A 13,532-nucleotide genomic window follows, 5' to 3' on the forward strand; every position below is an offset into this window, starting at 1 on the left:
CTAAGAAGAAGCAGTAAAGCATCACAATTACTTGATACAAAGTTCTAAATTTGGAAGTACCCTATTTATCTTATATCATTAGTTCTTTTTCATTAGTCAGATTTAGAAAAAAAAAAAGAGAAAAGTTTAAAATAATTACTGTACAGAACTATTCTGAAGGTGACTTTAATTACACTATAGAACTATCTTGAATGAGTGATTAAAACATCATCATTTTATGATACTTTAAGAAAAGTTTTGATATTTCCATTAATATATTTAATAAAAAAGGTTCTTTTTTAAATTTATAATAAATAGGTTCACTTAAAATATGATTTTTTGAAGTCTATTATCAATATTTTTACATGCATTTTGCAATATTATATATACTAAGTTATGTAAATATGGGTTATTTGAATTTATAGATTACCTTGGTTATAGTTGTATTTGAAAAGCACATTGTTATGAATAATATATATAAAAATTTATATAATACTTAAATATAAGATTCCAGTTTGCATCAATGTGATTGCCTCTCAACATTATTGGAGGTATTCCAAATTCATGCATAAGTCATCTTCTCTCATCCCCTACGCATCAGAAAAATCTTTCTCCATGAGAGATTCTCTTAAATAAAGCCATCACACATCAGAAATAATTCACAAACGGTCTTCCTTTTAATATAAATGTTCTATTTATCAACTCTAGACGTTATTCCACTTGATTGAAATAGTCTCTCGTGAGTTCTTTGACCAGAAATTCTCAATTCTGTTTTTCTTCTTCTTTTTTAATCTCTTTCATTCATTCTTTCTTTCTTTTTTTAAAAACTTTTTGTTAACAGCTTTAAATTATGAAGTGTTGAAGAAGATTTCATTATTTTTTACTATTAAATTTACCAAATATCATATTTTTCTCGACAGCGTACCTATCAATAACCTTCTATTTGTAGCTAGGATATATGGTATAAGTGTACTATAAATAACAAGATTTCGTACTTAAAAGTAAAATAATATGATGTATCGATTCGTAGTAATAAATATAAGCAGACGTTTCGGTGTCTGTTGACCTTATAAACATAAATATGTCATTAGGTGTTAAAGCATAGCATATATATCAATTGTGTGTGTGGTTTTATTGATTTCTTGCTACTTGGTTGCTTCATTTATCTGATCCTTAAGGTGCAATTTGTTTTTAAGTTGAAAAAATTACTTTTTAAGCTATTTATTTACATAATAACATGTACAGGAATATAATTTATTATTCGTGAATCGAGTTTCAAAATCTTTACTTTCCTGCAACTGTTTCGATTTAGACGGAGTGTTACTGTATTAATATGATGCACGCTATTTACTTGTTAAAATTGTTAAATATCAAGTATATCACGTGATTGTGTGTTAACTGGCTGATATGTTATCAATGTAATATGATCTAAAGGAAAATGAGAACGTCTAAACTTAATACTCGCATTTTTAAGTTATCGATTGATATAAATTAATTGATTCGTTAGCTGTGATATTCTTCTTTAGAGTATTGTTCTATGTAATTTAATTTATCTCGAATAGAATAAGAACTATTGATTTTAGTAATGTTATTATTAATTTAGTTTTATAACGTACCGCTTGTCAAAATAATCCAATTTTATATAATATAAACTTCTAATTTTTGATAAAAATTTCATACGGAGAGAGCGTTAAATGTCAAATATATTTGTAAGTATACTTAATTTTAAACGTTAAACATATACTGAATGCTGTAATTTATTTTTCTAAGGATTTATCATTTCAGTTGATTGCATTAAACTAAATATAGATGAAGATTTTTTGTTCTGGAACAGTTCATTGATGCTCTTTTCTCCATGATTTGTTTATTCACTGACAACGCACTGTTGACATCTTGACATATCTGTCGAAGCGTACAGAATTAACTGCAAATAAAAGTAGTCTTTCTAATATTCTCAACTTTCTGGTATTTCTAACAAAGTAAAACAAATAGAAGAAATGAAAATTGGAAAGTTACTTTTTTAGTTTTGATTGAGAATAGTGATTTTTATATTTGGTAAACATTATCATTGATCTACATTCTATTAATATAATTCCTACTTAAGATAATTCCTGTTGTAGGACATTATAAAATGAGAATTTAAAACGTACATTCGGCAAGGCTAAAGGAATTATAAACATTTTCAACGAATTTCAACGAATGGATGTCTTCAGATTATTAATTTTAAGCTCTTTTTTAACATTTTTAAACGTTCTCATTAATTATGCTGTATAAATTTCTGTTTAATCCGCAATTTTTGTAAGATTTTAAACTTAAAACGTGACACCCAGGAAGTTGAAAGGAATTATAAATATTTACGAATACGTTTTAAGGTATAAACTATGTAATTTCAATCTTAATTTTTTTTTCTTTGAAAATTTTTAAATGTCTTGATTAATTATGAAGGATAAATTTATGTTTTGTCGAGTTTTTATAACGTTCGTAATTAAATTATTTAGTATATTTTATCTAAATGTTCCAATAAACTAAATTCAGGAAGATCGAAAGAATTATAAATATTTTCTAATACATTAAATGTCTTCAAATTATTTAATTTTAAGCTTAATTTTTGAAAATTCTAAAATGTTTTGCTTAATTATGTTTTATAAGGTTTATAATTAAATTATTTAATAAATTACTTTTAAAGCATTTAATANTGTTTATACAACTAGATTCACATGTAACAATGTCAAAAATTTTTAAAAAATATAACAACAACAAACATCAATTCTTTTGAACAATAAAAAACGATTTATTATTGTTCGCCCAAGGGGCATTTTTTATTGTATTGTAAAAGATAAAATCTCGAATACTTTCTTGGCGTAAAAGATAAGATTGTCCATTTAAAAATAGATCTGTTGATAGAAAGATTTGGAATAAAAATTGGAACAATCAAAGCAAATAGACGAAACGAATGTTATAAATCGATTTTCGATAGTTGTAACCGAGTGAAATTAATGTTTCCTTTTTTCCCTTTTTATCAGTTTTATAACATGGAGTCGATCAATTTAGCCTTGGAGAATAAAAAGAAAAACTAAAATTCAAAAATTGTAATTAGCAAATGGTACTTCTAGCCATTTGCTAATTAAAGAAATATTTTATCTCGATTTTCTTTAGTAAAATATGAACAGGCATTTATCACTTTTCTAAGAAACATGACCACTTCCCTACCTAAATAACCGGTTCAATTAAACTTGACAATGATTCAAATCAACTGTGGGCTTGTATCCTGTTTATCTTGCTTTTCCTGTTATACTGATATATTTATTAAAACTATCTTAATTTATAAAATTTTTAAAATATATCATGTAGCTAAATTTATATATAAAACTTGGTTAAAAGCGTTTTTTCCCCTCCTAACTAAGCAAAATTCGTGCCTTGACTGAAATATATACAGATGTTATACAAATAAATATCTAACTATTTTTATATCTAACTTTGTATATCTAATACTTATTCACATAAATAAATTTTTTTTCTGTGTATATTATGTATAGAAGCTCTTTACGTAGAAATTGTTAAAATTTAAGATAAAATATAAAATTATTATCAGGATCAATTGACACTCGTACACCTATACGGGATGACATTTAATCAATAAATGAGACTTTAGATATCACCAAAAACTAGTACAGTGTGGTACGATATAATAAAAATTTCGGTCGATTGATGCATAAATTCGTAGTAGGAAATTATATTCTGTCAGTTTTATAATTAAATAAGTGCTAAGTGTTTTTTGCTCTCTGTTCTGTGAAGAAGATTTAAGAAAACTACAAATTCATCTTTGAAATTAATTGAGGCTCTTTATGAAGATCTTTTACAGTAAATTGTAACATAATTTTTATAATTTTCTTTTTACGGAATGCTAAAAATAAACATTTAATCATACATAACAAGTCTTTTTTTATTTGCTGTCTATTTCGAGAAGATTAAAAAAAATTACAAATTTATTCTTGAAAAAGGATCATCATGAAGGCCACAAAGTAATTGTGACCTTCATGATAATCCATTACAATAATTTTATACGTAAAACAATGCTGTGGATAAATATTTGTTAAGTATGATTAAATATTCTTGCTCGTTGTTTCCTCCGTGAAGATTTAAGAAAACTATTCTTACAATTAATTGATGCTCTTCATGAAAATCCTAATATATTAATTTGTAACATACTTCTGTAATTTTTGCATACAGAATATTGTACAGTACATAAACATTTAATCATACAGCGGTTTTTTTGTTTGCTATTTTGTGAAGATTTAGCAGAATCCTAAATCCATTCTTCAGATTAATTGTGGATCTTCATGAAACGTTTACAAAAAGTTTTCAATGTACTATATTTTCTACTTAAAGAATGTTTAAGTAAATAAACTACTTAATCCTATATAATATATATTTTTTTTTGTTCGCTGTTCTTCGAAAATTAAAAATAAATTACAAAATTATTCTTGAAGTTAATTAAAGATCTTCGAGACTATCCTTTACAATAAATTTGTAACATACTTTCTATAATTTTCTACTGTAGATAAACATTTAAGAAAAAACCTGTATGATTATCTGTTAACATGTTGTATACATGAATAATGTTTCATTCATACGACTGACATGTGATATGGTGGGAAATAGAGAAAAGAAAAGGACAAAAAACTTCGGAGCGAATAAATGTAATTTTTTTTTCTATTTAGACTGTATTGATTTTTATATAAGATTATTTGAAAAATTGTCGAATCGAATTGATAAAAAATGATATAAAAGACTGTCAAATTTTATTTTTAACATCTAGAGAAGTTTATAAGATCTAAAGAATTGATTCTATTTGTCTTCCTCGCAAGAATCGCTGCCATTTGCTTCTTTCGAACTTAAAAAGTCGTCTAACCTCTATTTTTTAAACTGACTTTATAGATTTTATGGAAAGTTTTACAATATTTTTTTTATTTTCTATTTTTTAGCACATAAATTGAAAAGAAAAAAATGATCGATAATGGTTAGTCAATTAAGTACAGTACATAATGATATCAACAGATGCATCAATTGATAACGTAAAACTTTTTTATGTAATTATTTTTTAAAAGAATATATCACGTGTGAAATAACATTAATAATTAATTTAATTTTTATATAAATGAATATTGTAGGTATGATTAATTTAATGATTTAGTGAAGATTTTAATAAAGAAAGTTAGCTTAATAAGTTTACATCAGAAAGAGTGCATAAAAATTGTTTAAATAAATAAAAATGAAACTATTTACTAATTGTTAAAACTTCTATCTTGATCCATTCTTTCTGACGATAAACCTTCGCTATCATTCATGCAGAAAGTCGCATCAAACGGTCACACGGTCAACACGTAGGAGTTTAATTCTCTCGGGTTATCTTAAGGCGAAGGCGTAAAAAAAAATAAGAAAAACATACTAACACTCGAAAAATAAACACTAAACAAGACATAAATAAAGGAAAAAAGTTCTTTTTTGGAATTTTAATAGGTGCTAGTTCTTGCGGAGGATGGTAAATCCTTTTCTATGTCCGGTTTTAAAGTGTTTTTATACTTTGAACTATAAAATTTTTATACAGTTTAAGGGAACTGTTTAAATGAATAAAAGAAATATTTTATAGCCCTTGTTGCTAATATTGTTATACATGTTCTCTTGACGATCCTTTGTTGATTTACACGCTCAAATAAACTATTCAACAGTTCAAGTGCTTGATAATTTTACTGAAAGCTCATCATGTAAATTTAACTATAACGCACAACTACGTAAGCCAACATGGCGGATTTACGGTGTTTTTATACATGAAAATATAAATTTTTATAGAGTTTAATGGGACTATTAAAATAAGTAGTAGAAATACTTTTGTACTTATTATAGAATTCTAAAGATCCATATTGATTTACACGTCCAAATAGTTCAATTGCTTGATAATTTAACTGAAAGTTCAGCATATAAATTAAACTATAATGCACAACTATATAAGCCAACACAAGTATATTTTTTATAATGTGAATCATTAATGACACAATCCTTAAGATATTTATAGAATGTTTTTATATGTGTTTTCACATTAAATCTTTATTTAGGTTTAAAAATATACAATTTGGAAAATAAAATTTTACAGTTCTCAACAACTTTTATTATCATCAAAACTGCAAAAATCTTTTACACTTGTAATAATAATAACTTTTCTATTGATGAAACCTTTATTGAAGTAAATTTCTTAAAATCTAGTTACTTGTATTTGGGCAATTTGATGTTATTACTGCAATTGCTTTGAAAATCAAGTTTGGATAGAACCACTTCAGATTTATTGCCCAAAGGTTTACATTCAAATTACATTCAACTTATATTGCTGTTAAATGTTCAATATCATTTTTTTAAAATTAAATATTATCTCTGAGAGGTGGAATTTTTTAGTAAATGACAACTGTATCTATAATTTTTTATAATTAATTGATTTATTATGTTGAAATTATTTATAAAGATTTTTTAAAAATTATAATATTTAGTATATTTCTTATTATTTATATTCTGTTGAAGAAAAAATTAAATTTATATGACATTATTATATGAGAATTTATTTTATCTTTGACATTTTCTAAGATAGATTAATCTTTACTAATTTTTCATTAGAATGAAGGCAAAAAAATGACATTTACAAGATAAATGTTAGACTTAAACATAAATTTCCCTCTTTTTTTTAAATAAAAACATTAAGATATATATGTATTTTATTATGTGTATATATACATAGTAAAATACGTATATAATAAAATATATACAATAATATTTTTTTTTTAGATATTAACTTTTAATTATTCATTTATCTTTATGGTTTTTTAAATGAATTTTTTCTTGCTTGAATTGAAACTTCACCAAAAATATTTAAGTCTATAATTCTTTCTACTTTACACATTAATCTTTCGCAAAGTTTAAGTTTAAGACTTTAATCTCTTTAGTTAATATTTTACTTTGCAAGATTATTTATTAAACTTATAAATCACTTTAATTTACACCAGTTTTAAAGAAGCCACAAAATATACATACATACATACATATATACGCTGTGTGTTTATACTCGAAAGTCAGTTAACCGTGTTTTGCAGACGTAAATTGGGTTTAAACGTGTTTCTGTCTTACAAAATAAAACAAAATTGAGACTTTATAATGGTTAACTGACTTTTGATTCACCCTGTATCTAAATATTAAACTTATATAATTTGTATTCATGCATTCAATTTAGAAATATTTATTAGATTATAATGCTAAATTTATATTAAAAATACCGTAATAAAATTCTAATTTTTTATTGCAAATATTCTTTAGTAACGTTTTTATTTTGAATTCTGTTTGAATTATAATTAATGTATTAAGTTTTCTATGTAATAAATCAAAAACTTGATGGGTTTCTTTAATAGTTACGAATGCAAACGTTGCAAATTCTTAATCTCATAATAATGTATAAAAATACTAATAATTGTTTAATTTATTTTCATTAATTTAATATTATAATAATCATTAAAAATATTTTAATGGTTAATTTATAGTTTTATCAGATAAAATTATCACACACCAGATTCAAAGAATGATAAATCACTGAATTATTGATAAAAATACTAAAATTATAAATTATCCAGCAAATTTTATATGTGTTAGAGCTAATAAATTATTCATTAAAAATATTTTAAATTGTAAATATATTTAATTAATTCATTTGCATGTCAGTAATAATATCAAATATGTAGATATACCATAAACCAGTTTTTTCAGATAATAAAATTATTTATAGCATATTTTATATGTTGTGAATAACAATTTCAACGATTTATAAATAGTTTATTGTGAGTTTTTTGTGTAAAAAGTAATTTTTCTTTCCATTTTTATTACACAAAACCGTAATTCTGACTTAAAATATAATCCCAGATGCTGATAAAGATATGGAAAAAGCGACTTTGAACAGGTGCCGCCATCTATTGATAAACAAGTATATTACAAAACAAATATTTAGTGTATTAATTTTTTTCTTGTTGCTTGTTTAAAGTAATAATTTTAAAAGAATACAAAAACTTAATTTAATTTTCTTTTATTTAAAAATTTTTTAAAAGGAAATGAAATATATATAAGTTGATTTATCTGAAAATTTATTCCTCTCTTGTTAGAAATACTCAACTATTCATTTAATTATTACACTTGTACACTTGTATTGTATTATAAATTAAGTAAAGGATAACATAATTTAAGTAAATATATAAAAGGATCTTCAATGAAATTAGTACTAAACTAATCAGTTTATTCCAATCCATAAGTTCAAGTGACATTCACTAAAACAACGGAAATCTCTTTCTAACATGCTATTTAAAATAATAATAAAAATATTAGTACATAAAAAATATATAAGTTTAATGTATAAAACCAAGATTTAAATTAGCAAATTCACCATAAATTTTTTATTTTTTTCCCCTCTTCCTTAATTAATAACGTTTCACTTGATGGTTTAGTAACACTTCTTTAAGAACTTTAATATTTATGAACAGTAAAATATATTTTAATTTATAGCAGCAGCTGCTTCTTCTTAAAGGAAGAAAGATAGGTGGTCTGATATAAGAAGTCATGATACTACAAGAAATAAAAAGAAAAAAAAAGAATTTGTTTCTAAACATAGAAACGTAGTCATTGCGGAGGTGGATGCCCACGCTTACTACTCATTCTCCACCTCTTAACTGAGGAATGGGACGATACCAGCTTCCTCTAACTCCGATCAATACAACAGTGCACCAATTACAGACCCTAGGAGACTATTTTTAGAAACGCTTCTTTTGATATATTTTGCATTCGTTCTAATTCTTTACAGGGGGAAAAACACAAACAAATAAACAAATACAAATAAACTTATTCCTAATATTATATTTATTTTTACGTATTCAGCGAATTTTTTGTGTACTATTACATTTTTTTTCCCCATTTCTCTTACTTTTTATCTCTTAAATTTTCCCAAATTTATATTTAAAACAAATTATAAAGAACACCTTGTAATATTATAAATATAAACAATAATTTAAAGGATAATTTTTTCTTTAATTTATCTTACTTTCATTTTCTAAATTTCCCTAAATTTGCATATAAAAATTAGTTTAAAATAATAATTTTCAGAAATTTTTTACACTTTTTTTTGTCTTTGTGATTTATTTTTTACCGTTTTTCTCCCTTAAATGTAAGTGTCTTATTCTAGTGCTCAACCTCTTTATAATTTTTTTTTTACTTTATTTGTTTGTATAATTTATGTTTTTAGTAAATGTATTCGAGTTAATATCTTAAGTATTGTTGTGGTTTTTGTAGTTACGCCAAGATATACGGATATTATAGCTTTAGCATATGTTGCACTTGGTCTTGGAATGACATCCATCACTTTACACTTCATGCAAAACTGCTTAGAATATTTTTATCTGTAACTTAAAATAGATTGCTTAACTTAACTCATCCGGCAATTATCTTCATTACACCTGTTAAATTATTATATACATTAAAATGACTTAAGATTATTATTATTTTTTATTAATAGCTAAGTTTAAAGGAAATATCACTTACGCTATAAAATAACAAAAAACATCATAAAGTTTTCTATGATTAATAATAATAAAATAGAAGTATTTTAGTGTTTTTAAGAAAAGTTTTTGAGATTTTTAAGGTTTCTTTAAAAATTACTTGAGATTTTATAGTGTTTTTAAAGACTTTTCGGGCTTTTTTAAAAAGATTTTTAATTTAAGGTTTAAATTATCTTAAAATTGAGGTATATATTTTTGAATTTAAAGATATTAAAAGATATATTTGTCTTAAAAACGTTTAATATACTATTGGTTTGTCATGTGTTTACAGAATAAATAATGCAGGATAAATAATTAATTATTTTTAAATATGATAGTTTATTTATAATTAAAATTTGAAACGTATTCTTATTTCCTCGTCTTTTTAATGCATTATATATTTTAAATTTATAAAATTTAATAATTTCATAAATAGATAAATACATTTGAAGAGTTTGTTATTGCATTTTAAGTGGACTTAATTAAAAAAGTAAATTGTGAGCTCACTAAGTTTTATTGATATTTTAAATCATATATTTTGTGTAATACTTTAATAAAATTATATATACACTAAGTAAGTATAGATTGCATCGCATTTCACACCGAAATAGATTCGGAAGAGTAGAGTAAATTCGTTTTCTTGAAGCAATATCCGTCCAATCGAAGGGACTTTTGAAGGACATTTTTCTTTCATCAAATTCATTTTCTACTCAACAGATGGCTGTACGGAGCTTCACGGTCTTTTATCTATTGTGACATCATACGAACGTAAGTTTATAGCACGTGCTAATTCAGTTTGACGTCAGTTCAAAAATTCAAATAATTTGATTCCCGCTTTCGATTACATATAAATTCCATTTGAAAGAATATTTCATTTATCAAACATTTGAATAAGATGACGTAAAAATTCTTTTATGACGTTCATTAAATATTTATTTCCATTTTATTTTATCTGAAAATTATTGATTTAAATATTACATTATGTATGTATATATAATATATATACATATTGTTAATTTTTGTGTATTTCTTTTATATTTTTAACGATTTTTTTAATAAATGGAGCGTATAGTTCTAAAAACGACTAAATTTATCTTTAAAAAAATTAGCTAAACACTTGATCTTATGTATTTTTCCAATTTTTTTTTTCAATGGCGGTTGTTATGCATTTCTAAACTAGTCACAAAACAAAGAACAGGGATAAAAATTGGAGGTTAGTTTCAAAATCAGCCATATTCACAGCCATGGGAGTTCACAGAGGGGCCATATTCACAGTTCTTGTGTTTCCCATCCAGAAAAAGTGGAGTTGACCGTTTTTGAAACTATACGCCTCAAATATTCGTAAAATTTTTATTCAATTTTTTAAATAAAGTATTTAGTTTTATTGTTAAACGAAATATTATCTTAACAATTCATCGATTAACACAATTTATTTTCTTTTATTGCTCAATTAAATGGAAAAAATAAATTTATATTTTTCTAAATATTATAGAAAACAATATTTCTCAACATTTTAGAGTCGAATATTTCTAGTTCAGTATATTGAAAGACAGTAAATTGCTTTAAATTTTCCTTGGAGATTGAGATCTGCCGATTGGAAAGCTAAAACTTCAATAAACTTGTATTGTACTTATTTCTGAAGATCGCGACTTACCGGTTGAGAAACTTTTTTACAGGCATAAAAAACTTTTTTAAAATTTATACTTCAAAGAAAATTTTTAAAATCTTTTTCAATCGAATATTTCCGTTTTAGTGTATTGAAACAGTAAATTACTCCAGAGCTTCCCAGGGGATCACGATCTACTGCTTGAAAAACATTGTTGTATAAAAGTTTAAAAAATTTCTGTATTTTTTTTCACTCAAATAATTCCATTTTCGAGTACTAAGGAATCAATTTACTGTAGATCTTCTGGGATCGCGACCTATCGGTTGGGGAGTCTCTCTTATGTGAATCTTTAAAATTATTTCTACATCGAAAGAGTTTGTTATTGCATTTTAAGTGGACTTAATTAAAAAAGTAAATTGTGAGCTCACTAAGTTTTATTGATATTTTAAATCATATATTTTGTGTAATACTTTAATAAAATTATATATACACTAAGTAAGTATAGATTGCATCGCATTTCACACCGAAATAGATTCGGAAGAGTAGAGTAAATTCGTTTTCTTGAAGCAATATCCGTCCAATCGAAGGGACTTTTGAAGGACATTTTTCTTTCATCAAATTCATTTTCTACTCAACAGATGGCTGTACGGAGCTTCACGGTCTTTTATCTATTGTGACATCATACGAACGTAAGTTTATAGCACGTGCTAATTCAGTTTGACGTCAGTTCAAAAATTCAAATAATTTGATTCCCGCTTTCGATTACATATAAATTCCATTTGAAAGAATATTTCATTTATCAAACATTTGAATAAGATGACGTAAAAATTCTTTTATGACGTTCATTAAATATTTATTTCCATTTTATTTTATCTGAAAATTATTGATTTAAATATTACATTATGTATGTATATATAATATATATACATATTGTTAATTTTTGTGTATTTCTTTTATATTTTTAACGATTTTTTTAATAAATGGAGCGTATAGTTCTAAAAACGACTAAATTTATCTTTAAAAAAATTAGCTAAACACTTGATCTTATGTATTTTTCCAATTTTTTTTTTCAATGGCGGTTGTTATGCATTTCTAAACTAGTCACAAAACAAAGAACAGGGATAAAAATTGGAGGTTAGTTTCAAAATCAGCCATATTCACAGCCATGGGAGTTCACAGAGGGGCCATATTCACAGTTCTTGTGTTTCCCATCCAGAAAAAGTGGAGTTGACCGTTTTTGAAACTATACGCCTCAAATATTCGTAAAATTTTTATTCAATTTTTTAAATAAAGTATTTAGTTTTATTGTTAAACGAAATATTATCTTAACAATTCATCGATTAACACAATTTATTTTCTTTTATTGCTCAATTAAATGGAAAAAATAAATTTATATTTTTCTAAATATTATAGAAAACAATATTTCTCAACATTTTAGAGTCGAATATTTCTAGTTCAGTATATTGAAAGACAGTAAATTGCTTTAAATTTTCCTTGGAGATTGAGATCTGCCGATTGGAAAGCTAAAACTTCAATAAACTTGTATTGTACTTATTTCTGAAGATCGCGACTTACCGGTTGAGAAACTTTTTTACAGGCATAAAAAACTTTTTTAAAATTTATACTTCAAAGAAAATTTTTAAAATCTTTTTCAATCGAATATTTCCGTTTTAGTGTATTGAAACAGTAAATTACTCCAGAGCTTCCCAGGGGATCACGATCTACTGCTTGAAAAACATTGTTGTATAAAAGTTTAAAAAATTTCTGTATTTTTTTTCACTCAAATAATTCCATTTTCGAGTACTAAGGAATCAATTTACTGTAGATCTTCTGGGATCGCGACCTATCGGTTGGGAAACTCGATTGTATAAGACTTCGAAAAAATTTGAAGCTCCAGAAATTACTTCACAGAAAAATTTCCTATATGTATTTCATTCGAATATTTTCATTTTAGTGTATTACAAAATAGTAAATTGTCCTACATTACAGTTTTCTAACCTTTCTTACTCCTCAATCTCTTTCTTCACTGATTTAAAATAAGAATAAATCGAAGATTGGTATTATAATATGGTATGAAAAAAAATCAAATACAACCGTATTTGATTTTTTTTCATACCATATTATACGGAAAAAAATTTTTCATACCATACGGAAAAAAAATTATACGGAAAAATATTATACGGAAAAATATTTTTCAGTATGGTATGAAAAAATATTTTTGAAAAAAAAGTATTTGAAAAAAATCAAATACGGTAGTATTTGATTTTTTTCAAATACTTTTTTTTGGTATGAAAAAAATCAAATACGGTAGTATTTGATTTTTTTCATACCATATT

General features: G+C 24.6%; 1 protein-coding gene across 4 annotated transcripts in view; it reads left to right on the plus strand.

The window, feature by feature from the left end:
• Positions 1–13,532, plus strand: part of LOC111629527 — a 188,529-nt gene that overhangs the window by 59,426 nt on the left and 115,571 nt on the right. The window lies entirely within an intron of this gene.

Source organism: Centruroides sculpturatus, unplaced genomic scaffold (genome assembly GCF_000671375.1).
Source record: "Centruroides sculpturatus isolate CEXI.00-Female unplaced genomic scaffold, Cexi_2.0 scaffold583, whole genome shotgun sequence".
Taxonomy (NCBI): domain Eukaryota; kingdom Metazoa; phylum Arthropoda; class Arachnida; order Scorpiones; family Buthidae; genus Centruroides; species Centruroides sculpturatus.